At 46.6% G+C, this 26989-nt stretch overlaps 1 protein-coding gene across 1 annotated transcript in view; it reads right to left on the reverse strand.

Annotated features, from left to right (window-relative positions):
- Positions 1-3257: 3257 nt before the first annotated feature.
- LOC126035366 (uncharacterized protein K02A2.6-like) overlaps positions 3258-26989 on the reverse strand; it is a 146358-nt gene continuing 122626 nt past the window's right edge. Inside the window, exon 2 of the mRNA XM_049793903.1 lies at positions 3258-3382. The gene's annotated coding sequence lies outside the window, so the exon portion shown is untranslated. The remainder of the gene's footprint in view (positions 3383-26989) is intronic.

Consider the following 26989-nt stretch of genomic DNA (forward strand, 5'->3'; position numbering starts at 1 on the left):
TGCTAAGGACTATGTCCTTGAAGAGGGAACTAAAGACTGACAAAAGGAAACATCCTGCCCCAGAAGGTGCCAAAGGCCAAATGACTGCCAAAGAAGCATGAACTAAGGGAAAGGTAAAGGTGGCAGGTGGAGATGGCAACCTCCAACTCAATTCAAGGCTGGAAGAACTTGGCCCCACACACTTGCAAGCGGCATGTGTACTAATTTACATAGCAAGTGAGGCTAATTTAAATATAACTGGCCAGTGGTAGATGAGATGGTGACTACTAACCAATGAATGTAAATTTAGGCGGGTTTTTACTAATCATGTGACAGAATAAATACATTGCAGTTCATTGATATGGTGTGCCAGCTTTGTGGAGTTACCACCTGGCACCCATCTCTGCGCAGACATGAAATAAACAAATATCTCAGCTCTGTGTGTAAGATTGGCTTATTGCATTCCGGGTACTGAACCCCACTTGTGGGACAACATTGTGGTTGATATAGGGTAATCACAGGCCTTTTTCCCATTCCAAATATTGGGTTCGTCAAGATTCTTCTGGTAAACATCACAAACTAATCTTCATAAAAGCCCAAATTTCCATACAATCTTGAAAGGTAAATATAAATTCAAAATTATTTTTTTCTGTATCAGACTGTTTCCTGAACTGTTTTCCTCACATTGATGAGATGAATGTAAAAGAATCTATCACATCTCTTTTCATAAGTAAATGGTGTGTTCTAACCTTTAAATTAATTCTTTTTTTTCATTGTGATTATGTAGATTACAATGAGAAAGCTGTTTGAAGAGGCTTACAAAAGATCTTTTAGCTTCCTCTTGATTTTTAATATTTTTTTGAAATTTATTACTGAACTGCTTTCCAGATGAAGGTTTTCAGCTTTGAACTTTTAAGCACCGTTAGAACAATTTACAGTTCTATTCATTTTCTGTGTGCTTCAGATAAGAGCCCTGGAGAAGGGACATATTCAATTCCCTCAGCAGGGCATCAGTAAATGATAATAGCCTCTCCTAATCTCAAGATCTCAGAACTATTCTCTTCTGGTACTTTTAACACAGTACAATACAACACAATTTTCAGAGTCCTCATATATCACTTCCAGCTGACCTCTCACCCAGGATGCATAGCAACCTTCAAGTAGCAAGATAATTTCTATTACAATCTGTCTCTTTCTCTTTTTTCTTTTTTCCCCTTCTTTTTATTAAATTGCACACTTTAGTTGTTATTCAGCAGAACATCTCTATAAAGAAAACTGTTTTCACAGCATGTTATATTTTTTTGGTTTCCTTGACATGCTCTCTGAAAATTAACATACACACATATATAAAACTTGTGTGTAAGTAAGAGTATGAAAGTATATAGTATATGTGTAACGTAGAATCCCGGCAGTCATTTTGAAAATTCTATTTGTAACAGACTACAAATGTTATTGTATATTATGGTACACCAGATTATAGCAAAATAAACATAAATTTACAGTTATTTTTTCATGATATTTTATTTTTACTTGCTAAAGACACTATAAGCAATATCAATAATATTTTACTAAGTTATTTCTAAATTTTTAAAAATGAAATTGCCATTTATGACACTTTTGAATCTTTCATTCTTAGCAAAACAGCATGTACCCTTCACATCTATCCATAGTAAAGTTGTCTATAAAAGAGTCAGGTACATTTTGACATAGTAGATCATTCTTGAAGAAAGAGTAACATTCAGTAGTGTGCTGGGTTGACCCTGGCTGGATGCCAGGTGCTCACCAAAGCCACTCTATCACTCCCCCTCCTCAGGTGGACAGGGGAGATAAAATATAATGAAAGGCTCATGGGTCAAGATAAGGTAAGTTTAATAAAACAACAGCAAAGGTTGCATGCGAAAGCAAAGGAAAACAAAAGGTTTTCTCTACTTCCCATCAGCAGGTGATGTCTGGCCACTTCCCGGAAAGCAAGGTTTCAGTACACGTAGCAGTTGCTCCAGAAGACAAATGTAAAATAATGAATGCCCCCACCTTTCATCTCCCTTTATTTAGCTTTTATTGCTGAGCAGACGTCATATGGTATGGAATATCCATTTGGTCAGTTTGGGTCAGCTGTCCTGTCCCCTCCCAAGATCTTGCCCACCCCCAGCCTGCTGGTGAGGGGGGGGGGGGGGGAATGTTGGAGAGACAGCCTTGATGCTGTGCAAGCACTGCTCAGCAGTAGCCAAAACACTGGTGTGCTATCAACACCTTTCTAGCTACCAATACAGAGCACAGCACTACGAGGGCTGCTATGGAGAAAATTAACTCCATGTCAGCCAGACCCAATACAATCTCCGCCCCTTATTCCATAACATTTGCATCATGCTTAGGTCCCACATAATTTAATACACACATATATATCTTCTAGCCAATCCATTGTATTTAATTCTTATTACTGAAATCCCTTCTTACCAAAACTTAAAACTTAAACTACATACTTAAACTATCTTTATACCAAACATACCAAGTGTCGTGGTTTCAGCCCGGCCGGTAACAAAGGACCACGCAGCCGCTCGCTCACTCCTCCGCCCCCTTCCGGTGGGATGGGGAGGAGACGGAGGAGAGAAAAGGAAAAGAAACTGGAACCTCGAGGGTTGAGATAAAGGCAGTTTACTGGGACAAACACAAAAGAGATTACAACAACAACAACGGCACTAATGAAAAAAAGTATACAAAAAGAGTGATGCACAGTGCAACTGCTCACCACCCGGGACCCGACGCTCCGCCACTTCCCCCACCGAAAAAACAGAGAGCACCCCCCGGCCCGCTCCCCATTTATATACTGGGCAGGATGTCACATGGTATGGAATAGCTCCTTGGCTAGTTCAGGTCAGCTGCCCCGGCTATGCCCCCACCTCCCAGGTTCCTGTAAAAATTAACTCTATCCCAGCTGAACCCAGGACATTATCCACCCCTTATTCTATACCATCTACATCATGCCCAGATCTTACTTTTTTTTATTTTTTTCCAATCAACCACTACAACTTTCCTTGTCTTATATATAAGTATATGGACTCCACCCCCTGACCTCGCACACACACACACGGTGTTCCTTTAGCCTATGGGCTATCCCTCTAATGTGTCCATCAATTTTGGGGCTCTATCTGTTGTAACAGTTCTTCAGGATAAGAGAGAGATGGTGTGAGATGTTGGGTTGTTGTACGCTGCCTCTGGAACTTGTGGCTAGTACATTTGGTGCAACTCATGCCCCTGGTCTGCAGGTCAAAGATGTTGATCTTGAGGAAATTGGTGGGTGCCAGTTCAAGTTCTATCGCTGTTGTACTTGGCTCAGTTTCAAAAGTCCATCCTGTAGTCATTTGGATAATTCTCACAATAATACCCTTGATATGGCATATAGACACTATAGATACAATGACATGCATTGGCAGGTTATTTAGCAGTTAAATATCATACAGCCCAATTCACTGGCTATTCTCTCCCAAAATCAAATCTCCCTGAGGTACACATCGAACCTCCCCATCCTTCTGCATCACCCACCAGGTGTACCCAGGTCCTTGAGCAAAAACAACCCCTTGAATGGGTTTGCTTCTGCTTGAGGGAGGACTAACCCAGACTGTCTTTCCTAACATACTCCTCATGCGCACTACAGGGACTTTATCCCCTTCTACAGTATGTGGATCTCTTGGTTGGGCGGGGCCAGCCCGATTGGCGGATCCTCTAGTATTAACTAACCAGGTGGCTTTTGTTAAATGTGTATCCCAATGCTTGAAAGTTCCACCCCCCATCGCTCTCAATGTAGTTTTCAGCAGTCCATTGTACCGTTCAATTTTTCCGGAGGCTGGTGCGTGATAAGGGATGTGATACACCCACTCAATGCCATGTTCTTTGGCCCAGGTGTCTACGAGGTTGTTTCGGAAGTGAGTCCCGTTGTCCGACTCGATTCTTTCTGGGGTGCCGTGTTGCCATAAAATTTTCTCTTCAAGGCCCAGGATAGTGTTCTGGGCAGTGGCATGGGACACAGGGTATGTTTCCAGCCACCCAGTGGTTGCTTCCACCATTGTAAGCACATGGCACTTGCCTTGGCGTGTTCGTGGGAGTGTGATATAGTCAATCTGCCAGGCCTCCCACTGTTTATATTTCAGCCATCGTCCTCCATGCGACAGGGGATTTTGCCGCTTGGCTTGCTTAATTGCAGCACATGTTTCACATTCATGGATGACCTGTGAGATAGTGTCCATGGTCAAGTCCACCCCTCGATCTCGAGCCCATCTATATGTTGCATCTCTTCCCTGATGGCCTGAGGTATCGTGGGCCCACTGAGCCATAAATAGCTCACCTCTACGTTGCCAGTCCAGGTCCACCTGAGACACTTCAATCTTGGCGGCCTGATCTGCCTGGTGGTTGTTTTGATGTTCTTCAGTGGCTCGACTCTTGGGTACATGAGCATCTACGTGACGTACTTTTACCACTAGCTTCTCTATCCGAACAGCGATATCTTGCCACAGTGCGGCAGCCCAGATGGGTTTACCTCTGCGCTGCCAGTTGCCCTTCTTCCATTGCTGTAGCCACCCCCATAGGGCATTTGCCACCATCCACGAGTCAGTATAGAGATAGAGCACTGGCCACTTTTCTCTTTCAGCAATGTCTAACGCTAGCTGGATGGCTTTCACTTCTGCAAACTGACTCGATTCACCTTCTCCTTCAGCAGTTTCTGCGACTAGTCGTGTAGGACTCCATACAGCAGCCTTCCACCTTCGATGTTTTCCCACAATGCGACAGGACCCATCAGTGAACAGGGCATATTGCCTCTCATTTTCTGGCAGTTTATTATACAGCGGGGCTTCTTCGGCCCGTGTCACCTCTTTCTCTGGCGACATTCCAAAATCTTTGCCTTCTGGCCAGTCCGTGATCACTTCTAACATTCCTGGGCGACCGGGGTTTCCTATGCGAGCTCGCTGTGTGATCAGTGCGATCCACTTACTCCACGTGGCGTCAGTCGCGTGATGCGTAGAGGAAACTTTCCCTTTGAACATCCAGCCCAGCACTGGCAGTCGAGGTGCTAAGAAGAGCTGTGTTTCAGTACCAACCACTTCTGAGGCGGCTCGAACTCCTTCATATGCTGCCAAGATCTCTTTTTCAGTTGGAGTATAGCGAGCCTCGGATCCTCGATATCCCCGACTCCAAAACCCCAGAGGTCGGCCACGGGTCTCCCCAGGTGCTTTCTGCCAAAGGCTCCAGGTAGGGCCATTCTCCCCAGCTGCAGTGTAGAGCATATTTTTAATATCTTGTCCTGTCCGGACTGGCCCAAGAGCTACTGCGTGAACAATCTCCTGCTTAATCTGTTCAAAGGCTTGTCGTTGCTCAGGCCCCCATTTAAAATCGTTCTTCTTCCGAGTAACTTGGTAGAGAGGGCTTACAATTTGACTGTAATTTGGAATATGCATTCTCCAAAAACCCACAACACCTAAGAAAGCCTGTGTTTCCTTTTTATTAGTCGGTGAGGACATAGCTGCTATTTTGTTGATGACGTCCACAGGGATCTGACGACGCCCATCTTGCCATTTTACTCCTAAGAACTGGATCTCCTGCGCAGGTCCCTTGACCTTACTTTCTTTTATGGCAAAACCAGCCTTCAAAAGGATTTGGATTATTTTCTTCCCTTTCTCAAAAACTTCTTCTGCCGTGTTGCCCCATACGATGATGTCATCAATATATTGCAGGTGCTCTGGAGCTTCACCTTTTTCTAGTGCAGCCTGGATCAGTCCATGACAAATGGTGGGGCTGTGTTTCCACCCCTGGGGCAGTCGATTCCAGGTGTACTGGACGCCCCTCCAAGTGAAAGCAAACTGAGGCCTGCACTCCGCTGCCAAGGGAATGGAGAAAAATGCATTAGCAATGTCAATTGTGACATACCACTTAGCTGCCTTTGATTCCAGTTCATATTGAAGCTCTAACATATCTGGCACAGCAGCGCTTAGCGGTGGCGTGACTTCATTCAGCCCACGATAATCTACTGTTAGTCGCCATTCCCCATTGGATTTCTGCACGGGCCATATGGGACTATTAAAGGGTGAGTGAGTCTTGCTGATCACTCCTTGGCTCTCCAGTTGGCAAATCAGCTTATGGATTGGGATCAGGGAGTCTCGGTTGGTGCGATATTGTCGCCGGTGCACCGTCGTGGTAGCAATTGGCACCTGTTGTTCTTCAACCTTCAGCAACCCCACAACCGAAGGGTCTTGGGAGAGACCCGGCAGGGTAGACAGCTGTTCAATCTCCTCCGTCTCCAATGCAGCTATACCAAAGGCCCAACGGTACCCTTTTGGGTCCTTGAAATACCCCCTCCTGAGATAATCTATACCAAGGATGCACGGGGCCTCTGGGCCAGTCGCAATGGGGTGTTTATGCCACTCATTCCCGGTTAGTCTCATTTCAGCTTCCAATACGGTTAGTTCTTGGGATCCCCCTGTCACACCAGAGATACAGATGGGTTCTGCCCCTTTATAACTAGATGGCATTAGGGTACATTGTGCACCAGTGTCCACTAGAGCCTTATATTCCTGTGGGTCTGATGTGCCAGGCCATCGAATCCACACTGTCCAGTAGACTCGGTTGTCCCTCTCCTCCACCTGGCTGGAGGCAGGGCCCCTCTAATCCTGGTTAGAACATCCGTTACTCACTTTCTGCACACGTAAATCGGAAGTCCCTTCAAGGGGATCAGAAATGAGATCAGCCCATCTACTGCGTCTGGGGGACTGCTCACGGGAAACTGGAGCAGCAGTTTTCCAAGAATTCTCTTTTCTGGTTGCTTTTTCTCGCAACTCCTGTACCCGTGCATCCAAGACTGAAGTGGGTTTTCCATCCCACTTCCTCATGTCCTCTCCATGGTCACGCAGGTAAAACCACAGGTTAGCCCGTCGAGTGTACTTTCTCTCTCCTCTCTCTTGGGCAGAGGAACGCTTACTCCCAATAACTGCGATGCGGGCCTGTACAGGTGAGGAGGAGGACAGATCCACTTTGAATTGCTGGAACTCTCGGGACAACTCCTCCACAGCTGAGACACAGGCCCGTAGGGAGGAAGAGAGACTCCCTTCGTATTGCCGGAGTTGGACAGCCAATTCATCCACCGTTTGTCCATAGCCTTCTCTCCAGGACATTACTGCCAATGAGTTGGCATAGGTTGGTGGTGCACTTCGTAGAAACTTCCGCCACATGGGTTGTGTGCATTGGACTTCATCTGGATCTGTGGGTGACTGCGCATTTTCTGGATCATTGTAAATCACCTCCAGCACGGCTAATTCTCTCAGGTACTGAATACCTCTCTCCATGGTGGTCCACTTGCCTTGGTGACATGTAACTTCATCCCTGAAGGGGTATCTTTCCTTTACACCTAACAAAAGTCGCCTCCAGAGGCTGAGGACTTGTGTTTTTCTCCCAATCGCCTTGTCGATGCCCCCTTCCCTAGACAGAGATCCCAGCTGCTTGGCTTCCTTACCCTCTAATTCCACACTACTAGCCCCGCTATCCCAGCATCGGAGCAGCCAGGTAACAATGTGCTCACCTGGGTGGCGGCTAAAATCTTTTCGCATGTCACGCAACTCACTCATGGATAGAGATCGGGTAATTATTTCAGGTTCTGCCTCTACCTCCTGTTCTCGCGATGACCCTGGTTCATCTTCATCTCTCGCTAAGCGAACTGATTTCTTTGTGTGTTTCTTTTTCTGTACAGGGGCGACTGATACTGGCACAGGCTGGTTCTCTGGTTCAGCTGCAGTGTCTGTCACCGGGGTAGGGGTAGTCATGGTACCTGTTGTCGTGGTAGGGGCAGCCATGGTGCTTGTTGTCGGGGTAGGGGCAGCCACGGTGTCTGTTGTCAGGGTTTGGGTAGCCACGGTACATGTTGTCCTGTTTTGCATCTTTTCCCCCTTTTCCCCCCGAGGGTGCTGCATAATATCAAGCAGTGTTTGGTAGATATTGGCCAGAGCCCAGCACAGTGCAGCGAGTTGTATGTCTTTGGAATAGCCACAGCATTTTTCTTTCAAATATTCTGTCACTTCATAAGGATTCTGTAGTTGTTCGGGAGTGAACTTCCAAGTCACTGGCGGTGAGAAGTTCTCTAGATACTTGCCCATATGCTCCCACATGCCGTGCCACCCATGAGTATCCAGCTTTGGGGGAGATCTCTGAGTGGTACTCTTAAAGAGCGTTTTTGTAGCCCTAAACAAGACCTGAAACATATTCAGGAGGCATAGCACTAACAGCACACTGGCTTGCGCATCCCAAGGATATTCAAAATTCTCAAAAGCTGTTGTAATTAGTCGGAAGGAGAAGAGGGAGGTGAACGGACGGGGGGAGGTATCCCCCCCTAATTTCCCCATGGATTGGGTGTAATTACCAATAAAATCCGACAGAAGGCGCCCAAAGTATGGAAATGATATCACTGCCTCATACAGATACCAGCTTAACCTCATGACCAGTGATGTAATCATTTCATAAGTCGACATTGCCCAGTACAGCAAAATGATAATCCCAATCACTCTCCCAGAGATGAGATACGCAACTACAGGCAATACATAGAGCATATAAGAGCTTACAAAACGCCACCATGTAAACAAATGAAACAACATTGTGACTAACATCTATATATCTAAGAAATGCGTTTGGCAAATTTGTTTCAACACGCTCTGGCCAGATCTGTCGTTATCTCAACCCTTCTGCCCCACGTTGGGCGCCAAAAAGGACTGTCGTGGTTTCAGCCCAGCCGGTAACAAAGGACCACGCAGCCGCTCGCTCACTCCTCCGCCCCCCTCCGGTGGGATGGGGAGGAGACGGAGGAGAGAAAAGGAAAAGAAACTGGAACCTCGAGGGTTGAGATAAAGGCAGTTTACTGGGACAAACACAAAAGAGATTACAACAACAACAACGGCACTAATGAAAAAAAGTATACAAAAAGAGTGATGCACAGTGCAACTGCTCACCACCCGGGACCCGACGCTCCGCCACTTCCCCCACCGAAAAAACAGAGAGCACCTCCCGGCCCGCTCCCCATTTATATACTGGGCAGGATGTCACATGGTATGGAATAGCTCCTTGGCTAGTTCAGGTCAGCTGCCCCGGCTATGCCCCCACCTCCCAGGTTCCTGTAAAAATTAACTCTATCCCAGCTGAACCCAGGACACCAAGTTATACATTCTCATTAACTACTATCCCCTGTCCTTTAACAGATAGATATTACTCTCCCATTCCATGGCCTTCTTCCACTGCTCCAGACGTTCACAAACAGGCTATGACTTGGGCCCCATCTGTCAAGATGGGTGGTCAGGACAGTAGAATCAGCATGTTTGATTTTTGGGCACCAACACCGGCCTGGTTTGGGTCATCATTGCACTCGTCTGCATCCTTGCGAAACTCACTCTTCATCGGTTCAAGTCATTCCTGCTACATTACTTCCTACAACATACAACTCACATCACAGATTATTTTTCGAAGGGTTGAGATAACGACAGATCTGGCCAGAGCATGTTGAAACAAATTTGTCAAATGCATTTCTTACATTAGTTAAATAGCTGCTAGTCACAATGTTGGTTCATTTGTTCACATGGTGGCATTGTATAAGTTCCTATATGCTCTATGTACTGCCTGCGGTTACATTTATCACCTCTGGGAGAGGGATCAGGATAATCATTTTGCTATACAGCTGTCTACCCTGCCTGGTCTCTCCCAAGACCCTTCGGCTGTGGGGTTGCTGAAGGTTGAAGAACAACAGGTGCCAATTGCTACCACAACAGTGCACCGGCAGCAATATCGCACCAACTGAGACTCCCTGATCCCCATCCATAAGCTGATTTGCCAATTGGAGAGCCAAGGAGTGATCAGCAAGACTCACTCACCCTTTAATAGTCCCATATGGCCAGTGCAGAAATCCAATGGGGAATGAAGACTAACAGTAGATTATCGTGGGCTGAATGAAGTCACGCCACCGCTGAGCGCTGCTGTGCCAGATATGTTAGAGCTTCAATATGAACTGGAATCAAAGGCAGCTAAGTGGTATGCCACAATTGACATTGCTAATGCATTTTTCTCCATTCCTTTGGCAGCGGAGTGCAGGCCTCGGTTTGCTTTCACTTGGAGGGGCGTCCAGTACACCTGGAATCGACTGCCCCAGGGGTGGAAACACAGCCCCACCATTTGCCATGGACTGATCCAGGCTGCACTAGAAAAAGGTGAAGCTCCAGAGCACCTGCAATATATTGATGACATCATCGCATGGGGCAACAGGGCAGAAGAAGTTTTTGAGAAAGGGAAGAAAATAATGCAAATCCTTTTGAAGGCTGGTTTTGCCATAAAAGAAAGTAAGGTCAAGGGACCTGCGCAGGAGATCCAGTTCTTAGGAATAAAATGGCAAGATGGACATCATCAGATCCCAATACACGTGATCAACAAAATAGCAGCTATGTCTCCACTGACTAATAAAAAGGAAACACAGGCTTTCTTAGGTGGTGTGGGCTTTTGGAGAATGCATATTCCAAATTACAGTCTGATTGTAAGCCCTCTCCATCAAGTTACTTGGAAGAAGAATGATTTTAAATGGGGGCCTGAACAACGACAAGCCTTTGAACAAATTATGCGGGAGATTGTTCATGCAAGTAGCTCTTGGGCCAGTCCGGAGAGGACAAGATATTAAAAATGTGCTCTATACTGCAGCTGGGGAGAATGGCCCTACCTGGAGCCTTTGGCAGAAAGCACCTGGGGAGACCCGAGGCCAAACTCTGGGATTTTGGAATCGGGGATATCAAGGATCCGAGGCTCGCTATACTCCAACTGAAAAAGAGATCTTGGCAGCATATGAAGGAGTTTGAGCCACCTCAGAAGTGGTTGGTACTGAAACACAGCTCCTCTTAGCACCCCGACTGCCAGTGCTGGGCTGGATGTTCAAAGGGAAAGTCTCCTCTACACATCACGCGACTGACGTCACGTGGAGTAAGTGGGCCGCACTTATCACACAACGAGCTTGCATAGGAAACCCCAGTCGCCCATGAATTGTGGAAGTGATCATGGACTGGCCAGAAGGCAAAGATTTTGGAATGTCGCCAGAGGAGGAGGTGACACGGGCTGAAGAGGCCCCGCTGTATAATAAACTGCCAGAAAATGAGAGGCAATATGCCCTGTTCACTGATGGGTCCTGTCGCATTGTGGGAAAACATCGGAGGTGGAAGGCTGCTGTATGGAGTCCTACACGACTAGTCGCAGAAACTGCTGAAGGAGAAGGTGAATCGAGTCAGTTTGCAGAGGTGAAAGCCATCCAGCTAGCGTTAGACATTGCTGAAAGATAAAAGTGGCCAGTGCTCTATCTCTATACTGACTCATGGATGGTGGCAAATGCCCTATGGGGGTGGCTACAGCAGTGGAAGAAGGGCAATTGGCAGCGCAGAGGTAAACCCATCTGGGCTGCCGCACTGTGGCAAGATATTGCTGTTCAGATAGAGAAGCTAATTGGAAAAGAACGTCACGTAGATGCTCATGTACCCAAGAGTCGGGCCACTGAAGAACATCAAAACAACCAGCAGGCAGATCAGGCCGCCAAGATTGAAGTGTCTCAGGTGGACCTGGACTGGCAACGTAGGGGTGAGCTATTTATGGCTCAGTGGGACCACGATACCTCAGGCCATCAGGGAAGAGATGCAACATATAGATGGGCTCGAGATCGAGGGGTGGACTTGACCATGGACACTATCGCGCAGGTCATCCATGAATGTGAAACATGTGCTGCAATTAAGCAAGCCAAGCAGCAAAAACCCCTGTCGCATGGAGGGCGATGGCTGAAATATAAACAGTGGGAGGCCTGGCAGACTATATCACACTACCACAAACCCGCCAAGGCAAGTGCCATGTGCTTACAATGGTGGAAGCAACCACTGGATGGCTGGAAACATACCCTGTGTCCCATGCCACTGCCCAGAACACTATCCTGAGTCTTAAAGAGAAAATTTTATGGCAACACGGCATCCCAGAAAGAATCGAGTCGGACAATGGGACTCACTTCTGAAACAACCTCATAGACACCTGGGCCAAAGAACATGGCATTGAGTGGGTATATCACATCCCTTATCACGCACCAGCCTCTGGAAAAATCGAACGGTACAATGGACTGCTGAAAACTACATTGAGAGCAATGGGGGGGGTGGAACTTTCAAGCATTGGGATACACATTTAACAAAAGCCACCTGGTTAGTTAATACTAGAGGATCTGCCAATTGGGCTGGCCCCACCCAACCAAGACTTCCACATACTGTAGAACGAGATAGAGTCCCTGTAGTGCGCATGAGGAGCATGTTAGGAAAGACAGTCTGGGTTAGTCCTCCCTCAAGCAGAGGCAAACCCATTCAAGGGGTTGTTTTTACTCAGGGACCTGGGTACACCTGGTGGGTGATGCAGAAGGATGGGGAAGTTCGATGTGTACCTCAGGGAGATTTGATTTTGGGAGAGAATAGCCAGTGAATTGGACTGTATGATATTTAACTGCTAAATAACTTGCCAATGCATGTCATTGTATCTATAGTGTCTATATGCCATATCAAGGGTATTACTGTAAGAATTACCCAAATGACTGCAGGATGGACTTTTGAAACTGAGCCAAGTACAACAGCGATAGCACTTGAACTGGCGCCCAGCGATTTCCTCAAGATCAACATCTTTGACCTGCAGACCAATGGTGTGGATTGCACCAAATGTACCAGCTGCAAGCTCCAGAGGCAGCATGCAACAACCTAACACCACACACCATCTCTCTCTTATCCTGAAGAACTGTTACAACAGAGGGAGCCCCAGAGTCATGGACTAAATAAAATTGATGGACACATTAGAGGGATAGCCCATCGACTAAGGGCATACTATTTGTGTGTGTGTGTGGTAGGAGGTTGTCCATATACTTATATATAAGACAAGGAAAGTGGTAGTGGTTGATTGGAAAATGTAGGATCTGGGCATGATGTAGATGGTATAGAATAAGGGGTGGATAATGTCCTGGGTTCAGCTGGGATAGAGTTAATTTTTACAGGAACCTGGGAGGTGGGGGGCATAGCCGGGGCAGCTGACCTGAACTAGCCAAGGAGCTATTCCATACCATGTGACATCATGCTCAGTATATAAATGGGGAGCGGGCTGGGGGCAGTGGTCTCAACTTTCGGTGGGGGAAGTGGCGGAGCGTTGGGTTCCGGGTGGTGAGCAGTTGCACTGTGCATCACTCTTTTTGTATACTCTTTCATTAGTACCGTTGTTGTTGTTGTAACATTTTTGTGTGTGTGTGTGTGTGTTGTCCCTTTAAACTGCCCTTATCTCAACCCTCGAGGTTCCAGGTTTTGGGTTTTTTTCCTTTCTCTCCTCCGTCTCCTCCCTATCCCACCAGAGGGGGGTGGGAGGAGTGAGCGAGCGGCTGCGTGGTCCTTTGTTACCGGCTGGGCTGAAACCACGACAATAGTAAAAAAACAGTCTTTCAGATCAATAATCAAAATGTTTCAATCTACAGGTTTCATTACCGGGGAGGGCAATCCAGGTTGTAAGGCTCCCATATCATGCATTACTGCATAGATCGCACGTAGATCATGCAACAAACGCCATTTCCCATTTTTCTTTGGGATGGTAAAAAATGGGGTATTCCATGGGCTAGTAGAGGGAACTATATGTCCTGCCTCTAGCTGCTCTTGTACTAACTCTTGGATCTTGGGACAGCTTTTCTGCATTGAGCGGCCATTGGTCAACCCATACTGGTGTTTCAGTTTTCCACCTCAGTTTTAGTACTGGCTGTCCTTCAATGGCCGCAATTAAAAACCCTGAGTTGTCAGCCTTGCACCCAGTTGACTCAAGATATCCCGCCCAATCAATGCGATGGGAACGTTCAAAACATATGGTCGTGTTTTCACCTCAGAGCCATCAGAAAAACAGAAATTTAAATGGTCTTTGCTCACACTAGTGGATTGCATCCCACCAATTCCATAAATCCCTTCAGTGGTGTGTATTAGCTGCCATTCATTAGGCCATTTACTTCTGGGAATTACGGTAACATCTGCTCCCGTATCAATGATCATTTTTAAAACAATGGTTTCGTTTTTTGGTCCCATAATTCTCACTGTCTCCTCTGGTTTTGACTTTTGAATATTTAAGGCCAATAGCACTGCAGCTGAACCAAAGGATCCAAAACCTGTATCTCCTCACAGAGTTCACCAGATTTTGGTACTCAGGATTCAAACGGAACTAACTGCATTATGTGTGCACCTTTCGCAATATTCATGGGTGGCGTTATTGTTTGGACCATGATCATGATCACACCAGTGTAATCAGCATCAATTACTCCTGGTAAGACAAAAATCCCCTCTTGAGATGTTGACGATCGCCCCAACAATATCGCACATAATCCATGACCAAGAGGTCCTTTCATGTTTGATGGAATGCAACGCACCTTTGTGTCCAACAAAGTTACTTCTACTGCAGTTGCCACGTCCACTCTGGCACTTCCTGCTGTGGCGGAGGGGATGCTGTCCAGACACCCTGTATTTGTGTCGTTAGCGCGCGGAGATCTCACGCTCAGTTGGAAGTTTCCCAAAACTCTGCCAGTGCCATGATACTTCGATTTACATTCTTTAGCCATGTGGCCTCTTTTCCTACATCGATCACATGGTGTTTCACCAGACACTTTACCATAAACTTTACATTGCACCTTAAAATGCCCTGGCTTTCCACAATTAAAACATTTATTTTCTCCTGGCCTTTCCCTGCTTTTGTTTTGTAGCAGAGGTTGCACTGCTGCAGCAAATGCAGAAGCAAAAAGAGCAGTTTTCCCTTGTTTACCCATACGGTCGCAAGCTTCTAACATCTCACTAACAGTAACGCCTCGAGGTAACATGCACAATACTCGCTTTGTTTTCGCATTTGCATTTTCAAATGCCAACTGATCAAGCAACTTAACCTTCATGTTACTATCAAGATCTGCGTGAGATTGCAATGTGGTATGCAGTCTGTCTATAAACTGAGCAAACGGTTCAGATTCTCCCTGTTGAATATTAACATAGGAAGGAGAAACTTTTCCTTGCTCGGGTATGCTTTGGAAAGCTTTAAACGCCAATTCCTGTGATTGCATTAAAACTTGAATATCAAATTGAGCTTGCCAAGTGGCATTTGAAAATGGTCCAGAGCCCATCAGCGTTTGAGCAGTACATTGTGATAAGGGATCATTTTGTTGACGTCCCCTATTTTCTGCCTCTGCATCATCGCAGAGTTCCTGCCACCTATGGAAAAAAATATAACCGTTGTGACGGCGACAACAAGGTTTTAGCAAGCATTCATGAATCATGTGGAGTTAAAGTTGACCCAAAAAATATATGAGACAAAACTGCCTGCGTAAAAGGAGATTTTAAACCATACTGAGCAATTGCAACCTTTGCTTCTTTTATGATTTTCCAATCAAATGGAACCCATTGATTAGGTCCACCCCCAGCCCCAGCAATAACCAGAAACACTGTGGGAGCTGTTATGATTTCTCCCTCAATTAAGGCATCGCGAATAATTCCCCACCATCTATTCCGGGGGTCTGTTGTTTCTGGAAAGTTGGGGATCGGTTCCCTGGGAGGTGGAGAAGGCAGAGGTATAGGTGCAGGACAAGGAGGGGGCAGAGGTAAAAAAGGGTTTGAAGGAGGAGGAGGAGGAAGGGGGGGGGGGAAGAGGAGGAGGGGGTGCATCAAAGGATACGGCTGGCGGTTTTTCTCGCTTCACAGCAGCCTCCAACTGTGCCAGCTTTTCTATTACTGACTGCAACTGCTGCAAAGTGAGCTCCAGCCCCTCTTCATGCTCTTCAGGTGACCCAGGCATAGATGGAGGCAATGGAGGGTATATGCTAGATATAATTTGTTCATGTTGAACAGTGGTATCTGGGGGCTGTTTTCTCGCAGGTGGATTTTTACTCGCTTCCTGATTCTGTAGGGTTTCCTTTAAGTGTATGGTTAGGGAGGCTTGGGAACTGTCAGATGGCTGATTAATATCAGCAGTTCCAGGGAGTGGAGCAGAAGTCAAGGGCACAGGAGCAGGCGTACAAGCTCCAGGGAAGCCAAAAGTCTCTCTCGCTGCATTATGTTTTTCTCCCCGCTTTTCCCTTTTGCTTGTGGTTGGAGAGAGAGCAGCAAAAGCAGATACAGCCGCTTTATGATCTGCTTTCATTTCTTGCAGAGTTGTCTTAATTTCCATAAAGTTGCAAGACCTTTAGCTTCTTTAGACCCATCACTAATTTCATCCCATAGGGAGGTTCCGATAGCTTCCCAGGTACTAAGCTCAAAAGCTGTACCCACACTAATTAAAAGGTTTCTGTCCTTGCTCCATTGTAGAAGCCACTTTAAACAAGCTTTATCATATTTTTTGCCTCTCTCTGAGAGTATATGTTGGAGTAGCTTAACTACCGCTTCTTCTTCTTTGGAAAGCATAGACCCCATCTCCTCCCCCGACCGCTCACTTCCTTTACGGGCAAGTCCTCACCTCTATGGGTGAAAAGACGACAGCGCTGTCTTATCTGCCTCTATGGGCACACCAGCCGGGGCAGCCGGTCTTTCGGTCAGGATCCTCCCGTCTTCCTCTTATCCTGCCGTTTGTTCTCCAAATGTAGCACAGAATTTTGGGGTCCCTGTTCGGGTGCCAATTGCGGGAGCATAATCATGGACTCAATGACAGACCAATATGATCATAGTTGAAGACCCTTTACTAGAGCATCAGACATCATTTTATACATTGGTTACATCTGTACATGCGTTTAGCTATTTTACTATTGGTTACACACATTATTCACGCGCTGTCCACGCGCCTAGTTACACTTAATGATTGGTTATATCAACACTGTACATGCGCATAGACATAGGACAAGTATTGGTTATACTAACTAAAACATGTGAAACTTGTATCAGTCCAATTAGTCAAGATAAACTGCTGAATTGAGGTTCTTTGTGCCAAGTTCCCTTTATCGTGGAATGTGCACCTATGTTCTTCTAATTGGCATCTTTCTTTTTTTGTCTTCTTGTTTATTCTGTTCAAGGCCTTCTAAAGGCATCTGGAATGCTCTTGTGACCATTAGCTAAATATGTGTCCACACCTTGGCATGTTCGTGGCAGTGGTCTGATGAAGTCAATTTTACAGGCCTCACCATATCAAAAACCCAGCCACCGCCCTCTGTTCTAGGGAGACTTTACTCTGGTGGCTCACTTGATTGCAGCACATGTTTCACATTCATGAGTGACCTGTGTGATGGCCTCCATGGTCAGGTCCACCCCTTGATCATGAGTCCATCTATATGTTGCATCTCTCCCTAGATGTCCCAATGTTTCATGGGCCCACTAAGCTATGAATAGCTCACCCTTACACTCCCAGTCCAGGTCCACCTGAGCTACTTCTATTTTGGCAGCCTTGTCTACCTGTTCATTGTTTTGATGTTCTTCAGTTGGCATGGCTTTTGGGCATGTGGGCATCTATGTGACGTACCTTTAGAGCCATGTGTTCTACCCAGGCAGCAATGTCCTGCCACAATGCAGCTGCCCAGATGGGTTTACCCCTGCGCTGCCAATTGGTCTTCTTTCACTGCTGTAGCCACCCCCATAGGGCATTAGCCACCATCCAGGAGTCAGTACAGAGGTAGAGTACCGGCCACTTTTCTCATTCAGCAATGTCTAGGGCTAGTTGGATGGCTTTCACTTCTGCAAAATGACTTGACCCACCTTCTCCTTCAGTGGCCTCAATGACTTGTCGTGTGGGACTCCACACAGCAGCTTTCCACTTCTGATGGTTTCCTACCACACGTCAGGATCCATCAGTAAACAAAGCATAACGCCTTTCGTCTTCTGATAACTCATTATATGGTGGTGCCTCTTGGGCACAAGCCACCTCCTCAGGCGATGCTCCAAAATGTCTACCTTCTGGCCAGTCCATGATCTCTTCCAGGATTCCTCGGCTGTTGGGTTTCCACAGTCGAGCTCGTTGTGTGGTCAACACTACCCACTTACTCCATGTAGCGCTGGTTGCATGATGTGTAGAGGGGATGTTTCCTTTGACCATCCAGTGTCAATCGTGGTGCCAGGAGGAGATATGCTTCTGTACCAACAACTTCTGAAGTGGCTTGAACCCCCTCATATGCTGCTAGTATCTCTTTTTCAGTCGGGGTGTAGTGGGCTTCTGATCCTTGGTACCCTGGGCTCCAAAACCCTAATGGTCGACCTCGGGTTTCTCCTGGTGTTTTCCGCCAGAGGCTCCAGGTGAGACCATGCTCCCCAGCTGCAGTGTAGAGTATATTTTCTACATCTGGTCCTGTCCAGACAGGCCCAAGAGCTACTGCACGAGCTATTTCCTGTCTGATATGCTCAAAGGCTTGTTGTTGTTCAGGGCCGCATTCAAAATAGTTCTTCTTTCGGGTCACTCGCTAGAGAGGGCTCACAAGCTGACTATAACCTGGAATATGCATTCTCCAGAACCCCACAAGGCCTAGGAAAGCTCGTGTTTCCTTCTTGTTAGCTGGTGGAGACATAGCTGCTATCTTGTTGACTACATCCATAGGGACATGATGACGTCCATCCGTCCATTTTATTCCCAAGAACTGAATCTCCTGTGTAGGTCCCTTGACCTTGCTTTTCTTTATGGCAAAACCAACTTTCAGAAGAAACAGAATTACTCTTTTTCCCTTCTCAAACACTTCTGCCTCGTTGCCCCACACGATGATGTCATCTATGTATTGTAAATGTTCAGGGGCATCACCCTGTTCCAGTGCTGGTTGGATTAGTCTGTGACAAATGGTAGGGCTGTGCTTCCACCCCTGGGGCAGCCAATTCCAGGTGTATTGGACACCCCTCTATCTGAAAGCAAACTGTGGCCTGCACTCTGCTGCCAAAGGAATGAAGAAAAATGCATTGGCAATGTCAATTGTAGCATACCACGTGGCTGTCTTTGATGCCAGTTCATATTGGGGCTCTAAAACATATCTGGTACAGCAGCACTCAGTGGTGGCATCACTTCGTTCAGGTCACAATGGTCTACTGTTAACCTCCACCCTCCCTCAGACTTTTGCACTGACCATATGGGACTATTAAAAGGTGAATGAGTCTTGCTGATCACTCCTTGGCTCTCCAATCGATGAATCAACTTGTGGATGGGACTCAGGGAGTCTCGCTTTGTGCAATATTGCTGCTGGTGCACCATCCTGGTAGCAATTGGCACCTGCTGTTCTTCAACTCACAGCAATCCCACAACAAAGGGATCTTCTGAGAGGCCAGGCAGGGTAGATAGCTGTTTGATCTTCTCTGTGTTCATGGTGGCTACACCAAAAGCCCATCGGTACCCCTTTGGGACCTTGAAGTACCCTCTCCTGAGGTAGTCTATGCCAAGGATACAAAGGGCCTCTGGGCCGGTCACAATGGGGCTCTTTTCCCACTTGTCCTCTGTTAAGATCACCTCAGCCTCCAATATGGACAATTCTTGGCATCCCCCTGTCACTCCAGAGATCCAGATGGGTTCTGTGCCCCTGTGCCCTGATGGCACCAGCACACACTGTGCACCAGTGTCTACCAAAGCCTTATACTTCTGTGGGTCTGGTGTGCCAGGCCATTGAATCCACACAGTCCAGTATATCTGGTCATCCCTTTCCTCCTCCTGACCAAAGGCAGGGACACTCTATTCCTGTTCCTGGTAGGAGTATTCACTGTCTGACCCTTGCAGTACCAGACCAGAAGTGCCCTCACCAGAATCAAGGGAGGTGATTTTAGTTCTTCTATACCTGGAAGATTGCTGAGTGCCGCCTTGTGTCTCTACAGCAACTGTGCTGACAGCCTTCTTGGGTGGCACCTTCTTAACAGCTGCCTTCCCTGTCAGTTCACGTACCCAGGCATCGACAAGGCAATTGGAAAAGGGACACAAGCCTTCAGCCTCTGGAGGCGAGTCCCGTCAAGCGTGAAGGAAAGGTACCCCTTCAAGGAAGATACTATATGTCAATCAGGCAAGTGGACCACCATGGAGAGAGGTATACAGTACCTGAGGGAATTAGCCATATTAGAGGTGATTTACTAAAACATGGACAACGCACAATTACCCAAAGATCCAGATGAAGTCCAATGCACACGACCCATGTGGCAGAAGTTTGTACAGAGCTGTCCCGATCCAATGTCGGGGAAGGTTTCGATATGATCCCAAGAGCAAGATTAAGACACAAACGAGGTCAAATGCCGTATACCCAAAAGAGCTTTTATTATCAAAAGTATCAAAAGTAGAAAATAGAAAAGTATCAAAAGTAGAAAATAGTAGTGATAGGATAGAATGGAAGAAAAGGCAGAAATCAAGTAAGCAGTCGGGATAGAGTTGCAAGGATAGTCACCACCATGGATCCAGCAGCATCCCGTTGGTCCTCAGTCTTCAATTCTTCAGTGGTGGGTGCACACCACAGCTTGTCTCCACGGTGTTTTATAGGGCATATTTCAATGAGGTATGCACATACGTATTGTTCATGCACTGTTCACACACTGCAGGTTTCGTCTATCATGCGAGCTTCGCGTGATCAACACCAGAAACAAGTATCTTATCTTAAAGACTACAGTTACCATGAGAATGGTAGCCTCCACATTCTTACATGCTTGTCAGCTTCAGCCTGTTTCCTCTCCTGAATGCCTCAGTGGCCTAGTAATTGTCCTTATGGATGGAGGAATGATCTGCTTAGACAGGCCAATTCAGAGACAAAGGGCTCTAGATAAGCAGTCCACAATTCTTGAGAAGAATGGTTTGAGAAGTGTCTCACACCTAACAATCTTTGAGACAAAAAACTCAAGATAACAATTCAGTCTCTCACAGGAGCACACCATTGTCCTATGCCAGCTCTCTGGCAATAATGACCTGGAAAGACAAAGAGGCACCAATGGTGGATGAAGTGGCTCACCAACTCTGGCAATATGAAGAAAATCTCTCTTCCTCCTTACAAGCCTGCATTTTGGCTGTGGAGAAGCTGTCCCAGGATTTTCATCAATTCAAAGAGGATATGTACAACTCCCCACCTGTATGGCCCAATGTCTCAATTATTAGGAATGAGCATTCCTCCGCCCAAGAGAGAGAATATAGAAGGTACACACCACGAGGTGCCCTGTGGTTTTACCTGTGTGACCACGGAGAGGACATGAGGAAATGGGATGGAAAACCTAACTCAACACTAGAGGCATGGGTACATGAGTTGCAAGGAAAAACCACCACAAAAGGGGATCCTTCCAGGAAAAATGCCACTCCAGTTTCCAAACAGAGTAGAAGGGCTGATCTTATTTCTGACCCTCTTGAAGGGACTTCTAAGTCCATTTTACAAGAAGTGGGTAATGGAGACTCTGACCAGAATTAGAGGGTCCCTACCTCCAGCCAGGTGGAGGAAAGGGATAATGGGGTCTATTGGACTGTGTGGATTCGATGGCCTGGCTTGTTAGATCCACAGGAGTACAAGGCTTTAGTAGACACCGGTGCACAATATACCCTAATGCCACCAAGTTATAAAGGGGCAGAACCCATTTGTATTTCTGGTGTGACAGGGCGATCTCAAGAGTTAACTGTATTGGAAGCTGAAGTAAGCCTAACTGGGAACAAATGGCAGAAACACCCCATTGTGACTGGTCCAGAGGCTCAGTGCATCCTTGGCACAGACTACCTCAGGAGAGGGTATTTTAAGGACCCAAAGGGGTATCAGTGGGCTTTTGGCATAGCTGCCTTGGAGACGGAGGGAATTAAACAACTGTCTACCCTGCCTGGTCTCTCTCAGGACCTTTCAGCTCTGAGGTTGCTGAGTGTTGAAGAACAACAAGTGCTAATTGCTACCACAACAGTGCACCAGTGGCAATATCACACCAACCGAGACTCCCTGATTCCCATCCACAAGTTGATTTGTCGAATGGAGAGCCAAGGAGTGGTCAGCAAGACTCGCTCACCCTTTAATAGTCCCATATGGCCAGTGCGGAAATCTAATGGGGAGTGGAGACTAACAGTAGACTATCGTGGGCTGAATGAAGTCACGCCGCCCATGAGCGCTGCCGTTTCAGATATGCTAGAACTTCAATACGAACTGGAATCAAAGGCAGCCAAGCGGTATGCCACAATTGACATTGCTAATGCATTTTTCTCCATTCCTTTGGCAGCGGAGTGCAGGCCACAGTTTGCTTTCACTTGGAGGGGCGTCCAGTTTGTGGACACATATTTAGCTAATGGTCCCAAGAGCATTCCAGATGCCTTTAGAAGACCTTGAACAGAATAAACAAGAAGACAAAAAAAGAAAGATGCCAATTAGAAGAACACAGGTGCGCATTCCACGATAAAGGGAACTTGGCACAAAGAACCTCAATTCGGCAGTTTATCTCAACCAATTAGACTGAGACAAGCTTCGCATATTTAAATTGATATAACCAATTATATCTTATGCTTATGTGCGTGTACAGAGTTGATATAACCAATCATATTTTATACTTGTGCACGTATACAGTGACTTTGTAGTATATGTGACTATAAATATGCGTGTTTTAGCAATAAAGGCTCATCTGTCGTCTGCTTTCAACTTTACAGGCGTCTGTCTACTTCAATCTCCTCAAATGGTGACGCCGATGTGATTGCGGGCCAAGAAAACGCTGGAATTGCTGGAAGTGAGTCCGGAGGAGACTCTAGCCGAACGATCGTCTAGCCAGCCGGACTGAGCGGACAACCTTCTCCCAGGAGATCAATCACCCTGCTCGTTTGGAAGTAAGGTGAGTGGCTAGAAGGATTAAGATGGGTGCCCAAATGTCTGTGGAAGAAGGGGCAATTGTATGAATGCTTTCGCATATCCTCTCCATGAGAGGGATTAAGTATGATTTAAATACTTTACGTATCATGCTGAAGTGGCTTAAGGACCACGGTGCCCCCACTTCGAATGTAGAAGTCTTTGAGGTTAAAAATTGGGAAGAAATGTGAAAAGTAATTTGGGACTTTGTATCGCGTGGGGACGTGAAGGCTCAGAAAATCTCCGCTACATGGAGATCAGTGCTGGAAACGTTGAAAGCCCTTAAGGCAGAAAAAGAGGTGGCTGCTGCTGCAAAAATTTCAATTGAAGAAGCCCCGGAAAAAAAGAAAAGTGTGTGTGGCGAGGTGGTAAATAATTCGGACAGTGATGAGGAATTAAACACCGAGGGAGATGTCATTAATGGAGGCAACGATCAACCTTTAAGTAATCTGCCTCTCGAGCAGGGACCTATCCCCTCTGCACCTCCCTATGAGCCAGATACATCCCCAGGAGAAGCTATAAAATACAATGGAAGGACATAAATGATAAAATGTTAACTGAAGGTCTAAATCCTGTGGCTTTTCCAGTTACAGTCAGGCAGGATGCCCTAAACGTGTGGCAACCTTTCAACTGGGATTTAATAAAAGAAGTACGGAAAACAGTAATGGCTAATGGACTGTCTGCTCTGTTTAGTCAGGCATTATTGGAGAATATATTTTCCGGTCAAATTTTAATGGGCTTTGACTGTACACAATTGGCTACAATGATTTTAACCCCGACTCAGCGTCTATTATGGAAGGTGAAATGGGCAGAATTATGTGATTTAGCGGCACTAAGAAATTTCGACCGCCCAGAAGGAGATCCGCGGTATATGATCACTGCTGCACAAATGATGGGGACTGGTGACTTTGCAGATGTTAATAGGCAAGCAAGGCTACCGGTGGAAGCATTACAAGAATCAGCTTCCTTAGCTCTGAAGGCAATGGTAACCTTGCCTGAAGCTGGAAAGCAAGAACAATCATTTACAAGTATAAGGCAGGGTAATACAGAACCTTATATGTCCTTTATTGATCGTCTGCGAGATGCTATTGAAAAGCAAATAGATAATGCTGATGCCAAAGAAGCATTGATAATAAAACTGGCCATGGAAAATGCAAATGCAGACTGTAAAAAAATACTACAATTGATGCCAGGAAGAGTGACGCTAGTAGATATGATAGAGGCCTGTAACAAATTTGGGTCTTTGGAGCATAAAACTACATTAATGGCCAATGCTTTTGCTGTAGCCATGCTGAAACCAGGACAGATACAAAAATGTTAAGAAATGCTATAAATGTGGACAACCGGGACATTTGTAATTTCAGTGTAAAGAGGGGTGAAACAAAGTGGAAGTTGGGCCTAAAATATGCCCTCGTTGTCATAAAGGGAGATATTATGCTGTCCTGGTTTCAGCTGGGATAAGAGTTAACTGTCTTCCTAGTAGCTGGTACAGTGCTGTGTTTTGAGTTCAGCATGTGAAGAATGTTGATAACACTGATGTTTTCAGTTGTTGCTCAGTAGTGTTTAGACTAAAGTCAAGGATTTTTCAGCTTCTCATGCCCAGCCAGCGAGAAAGCTGGAGGGGCACAGGACAGAGCCAGGGCAGCTGACCCAAACTGGCCAACAGGGTATTCCATACCATGTGACGTCCCATCTAGTTTAGGAACTGGGAAGTGGGGGGCAGGGAATCACCGCTCGGGGACTAGCTGGGTGTCGGTCGGCGGGTGGTGAGCAATTGCCCTGCACATCATTTGTACATTCCAATCCTTTTATTACTACTGTTGTCATTTTATTAGTGTTATCATTATCATTATTAGTTTCTTCTTTTCTGTTCTATTAAACTGTTCTTATCTCAACCTGCGGGTTTTACTTTTTTTTCCCGATTTTCTCCCCCATCCAGTGGGATGGGGGGGAGTGAGCGAGCGGCTGCATGGTGCTTAGTTGCTGGCTGGGCTTAAACCACGACATATGCTAACCAATGTAGATCTCTTTTCACAAAAAAGGGTGTAGCTCTGCCACCTCGAGGTACCCCATCGCCGGGAAACTACAAGAAGAGTGTGAGGAGCGGTGCGATGACCCTAACAGCTCTGAAAGGATGCCAGAACGGTGCCAAGAAGGATGTCTGGCAGAATTGCCAGCTCGAACACCTGGAAGTGCTGGAGTGGATGTCTCAACAATAGAAACCATTCTACTATGGAACTCTCAGTTACACAGTGTGCCAGTAAACGCACAACGACCATTAGGTAATGGGCTTAGTGCCCTGTTGTTGGGACGGTCTAGTATAACATTACAAGGAATTTTTGTGCTTCCCAGGGTCATTGATGCGGACTACACAGGTTGCATTTATGCTATGCTTTGGACACCGTCTCCACCAGTATCAATACAGGAAGGAAGCAGAATTGCACAGCTAGTCCCTTTTAAAGCAAATGTACCATGTAAGGTTAATCAACAGCGTGGCAATGCAGGGTTTGGATCTACAGGATTAGAAGCTCAAATTATGTGGTCAATGGAGATCAATAAAACAAAACCTAGTACATCAGTAGAGTTACAAAATGCAAAGAACAGGCCAGAAAAAATAAAATTACAAGCATTAGTGGATACTGGAGTGGATGTAATGGTTCTGTCATGGGAGGACTGGCCTGTCACTTGGGAGCTTTCTGAGATGGATTCAAAACTGTTTGGTGTGGGAGGATTATCAAAAACTCAACAAAGCAAATATATGATTCAATTGATTTGTCAAAATTCAGTTTCTTATATCAAACCTTATGTAACCAATATCCCTATGAACCTGATAGATAGGGATGCATTAAGTCAAATGGGATGTGTGCTTAGTACAGGAGACAATTTTGTGGCGCGGCCATTGACGGGCGACCATGCCTAAAGCTGAAATGGAAAACAGAGGAACCGGTTTGGGTAGATCAATGGCCACTGACTGAATCTAAGGTCACCATCTTGAAACAGTTAGTACAGGAGCAATTGGAACAAGGGCACTTGGTGAATACCACGAGCCCTTGGAATACACCAGTTTTTGTCATTCCAAAAAAATCTGGGAAATGGAGACTGTTGCATGATTTAAGGAAAATAAATGAAGTAATGGAAAATATGGGAGCCCTTCAATTAGGGTTACCCACGCCTACTATGATTCCACAAGTGTGATGGGTTGACCCTGGCTGAACACCAGGTGCCCACCAAAGCCGTTCTATCACTCCCCCATCCTCAGCTGGATAGGGGAGAGAAAATATAACAAAAGGCTTGCGGGTCAAGATAAGGACAGGAGAGATCATTCACTATTACCGTCACGGGCAAAACAGACTCAGTTTGCAAAATTAACTCAATTTATTACAAATCAACCAGAGCAAGGTAATGAGAAATAAAATGAAATCTCAGAACACCTTCCCACCACCCCTCCCTTCTTCCCGGGCACAACTACCCTCCCGGATTTCACCACCAAGCCCCCCCAGCGGCACAGGGGGACAGGGATGGGGTTTATGGTCATCACACGTTATTTTCTGCCACTTCACCTCCTCAGGACGAGGGCTGATCACACTCTTCCCCTGCTCCAGCGTGGGGTCCCACCCACGGGAGACAGTCCTCCACAAACTCCTCCAACGTGGGCCATTCCCACGGGCCGCAGTTCTTCACGAACTGCTCCAGCATGGGTCCATTCCACGGTGTGCAGTCCTTCAGGAGCACACTGCTCCAGCGCGGGTCCCCCACGGGGTCACAAGTCCTGCCAGAAAGCCTGCTCCGTGGGCTCCTCTCTCCACAGATCCGCAGGTCCTGCCAGGAGCCTGCTCCAGCGCGGGGTTCCCACGGGGTCACAGCCTCCTTCGGGAACCCACCTGCTCCGGCGTGGGGTCCTCCACGGGCTACGGGTGGATATCTGCTCCACCGTGGACCTCCCTGGACTGCAGGGGGACAGCCTGCCTCACCAGGGTCTTCACCACGGGCTGCAGGGGAATCTTCGCTCCGGCGCCTGGAGCATCTCCTCCCCCTCCTTCTTCACTGACCTTGGTGTCCGCAGGCTTGTTTCTCTTACATGTTCTCACTCCTCACTCCGGCGGCAGTTTCTCCCCGTCCCAACTTTTTTTTCCTTCTTAAAAATGTTATCACAGAGGCGTTACCACTGTCACTGATTGGCTCGGCCTTGGCCAGCGGCGGGTCCGTCTTAGAGCCGGCTAGTATGGG

The sequence above is a fragment of the Accipiter gentilis genome, chromosome W, assembly GCF_929443795.1.
Source record: "Accipiter gentilis chromosome W, bAccGen1.1, whole genome shotgun sequence".
Classification (NCBI taxonomy): Eukaryota; Metazoa; Chordata; class Aves; order Accipitriformes; family Accipitridae; genus Astur; species Astur gentilis.